The sequence below is a fragment of the Mastomys coucha genome, chromosome X, assembly GCF_008632895.1.
Source record: "Mastomys coucha isolate ucsf_1 chromosome X, UCSF_Mcou_1, whole genome shotgun sequence".
NCBI classification, from domain to species: Eukaryota; Metazoa; Chordata; class Mammalia; order Rodentia; family Muridae; genus Mastomys; species Mastomys coucha.
Window position 1 is genome coordinate 145,961,214 of NC_045030.1, and position 2,512 is coordinate 145,963,725.

A 2,512-nucleotide genomic window follows, 5' to 3' on the forward strand; every position below is an offset into this window, starting at 1 on the left:
TTATCTCAATGCCTTCAGGACACCAACCCAAAGGGAAGATAGAAGCCACACGTGGCCTGACACTGACTATGGGGCAGTATGATCAACTGGACCTATAACTTTGAGGACTGATACCATAGACCCAGGCTATCCTGAGACGCTGGCCTCCCTGTAAGATGTTCCCTCCTTTATACCTAGATACAATGATTTATCCTCTAAGACAGCCTTCTCATGCCATACAAGTGAGGAGAGTTGGGGAGGGGCTCTCAGAAGACAAAGGCAACATGTCCATACCCTTCTGGCATGGCAACAAGAGCTGATGGGGAAATAGTTCTACACCTATTCCCAAATTAACTTGTCTCTGCCTACCAAACACCCCCAGATCTCTACTCAAAGCAAAGACTTCCTGCTGAGAGTCTACTGGTTGCTAGGTTGGGAGGGGTAAGAGAAACAACAGCCATGTCCCTTATGGGCCTTCCATTCATTCCTCTGCCCTCCCCACTGATGTATGACTTACCAATAGGTCCTGAAGGGTCTCAGAAGAGTCGAAATCACACTTCAGTCTCAAAATCCCTAGTTGACAAAGGATAAAAAAGATGGTTAAGTAGTGAGAAGGGGGAGCACACGGGGTCACTGGCCACCCACCTCCCTAACATATTTGTTGTCTGCATCCAAGTGATGTGAACATTTCAAACAGAAGATTCTCATTGTGAGATATGACAGACACATTCTAAAATGGCTGTGGCTCAAACAAGGGAAGCAGGAAGATGGTCAAAAATTTAAATAATGTAACTGTTTAACTGAATTTCAGGTGATCAAACCAAACTTGTAGAATAATAGAAAATACAAAATGACCACATTTCAGCATTAGGCTGCTTTCAGGACCTCTACATCCTCTGTCTCTCTGCCTCTCTGTTTCTCCCAGTCTTTGTCTCTCTGTGTCTCACTGTCTCTCTGTCTCTGTCTGTCTGTCTCTCTCTCTTTCAATTTCCCTGTGGGTGAGTGTGTGTGTTGTTGTTGTTGTAGCATTTTTTCTGTCCAGTCACATTAGGGCAGTAGTCTTGTGACTGGAGAGAGAAAAGCTGCAACATTTGTGTGTGTGTGTGTGTGTGTGTGTGTGTGTGCATGTGTATGTTAAAGCAGAGTGAAGTCTCTCTCAGCATTCACCTTTGCTTGCACAATACTCCTGTGTGTGAGTGTGTGTGAGCTTGTGTATGTTAAAACAGAATGAAGTCTCTCTCAGCCAGCATTCACCTTTGCTTGCACAATACTCTTGTGTGTGAGTGTGAGTGTGAGTGTGAGTGTGTGTGTTAAAACAAAGTCTCTCTCAGCATTCACCCTGGCTAGCACAATACTCCTGTGTGTGAGTGTGAGTGTGTGTGTGAGTATGTGTGTTAAAACAGAGTAAAGTCTCTCAGCCAGCATTCACCTTTGCTTGCACAACACTCCTATGTGTGAGTGTGAGTGAGTGAGTGAGAATGTGTGTTAAAACAGAGTAAAGTCTCTTTCAGCATTCACTTTTGCTTGCACAATATTCCTGTGTGTGAGTGTGTGTGTGAGTATGTGTATGTTAAAGCAGAGTGAAATCTCTCACAGCCAGCATTCCCCTTTGCTTGCACAACACTCCTGTGTGTGAGTGTGAGTGAGTGTGTGTGATAAAACAGAGTGAAGTCTCTCTCAGCATTCACCTTTGCTTGCACAACACTCCTGTGTGTAAGTGTGAGTTAAAACAGAGTGAAGTCTCTCTCAGCATTCACCTTTGCTTGCACAACACTCCTGTGTGTGAGTGAGTGTGTATGTTAAAACAGAGTGAAGTCTCTCTCAGCATTCACCTTTGCTTGCACAACACTCCTGTGTGTGAGAGTGTGAGTGTGTGTGTGTATTAGAAAAGAGTAAATTCTTTCAGCATTCATTTTTGCTTGCACAATATTCCTGTGTGTGAGTGTATGTGTGAGTATGTGTATGTTAAAACAGAGTGAAGTCTCTCAGCCAGCATTCACCTTTGCTTGCACAACACTCCTGTGTGTGAGTGTGAGTATGAGTTAAAACAGAGTAAAGTCTCTCTCACCATTCAACTTTGCTTGCACAACACTCCTGTGTGTGAGTGTGAGTGTGAGTTAAAACAGAGTAAAGTCTCTCTCAGCATTCAACTTTGCTTGCACAATGCTCTTATCCAGGCCTGTTTGAATTATTTCTTGAATCACCCATTGGTGATTCCAGCAAATTAATAGTCTCTCCATTAAAGGGGATGCATGTAGGAACAATTTTGCTTCAAAGAGCAATATGGTGTAGATGTGTAGACATTGATAGCCAGGTCTCAAGAAATGCCAGGACTTTCTGTGGCTGAGGCCAGCTGTGTCAGACAAGGACTTTGCATCAATGGATCCTTATTCTCTGCTGTCCACAAGGGGAAAAGGATCCATCACACTTCAAAACTGTAAACATTACATTGCATGACATGTGTGTGAGGCAGCCTTTCTAAGGGAAAGGGGTTTTATGAGCTTCTGGCTCTCTGGACTTGTAAAGGCAAAGG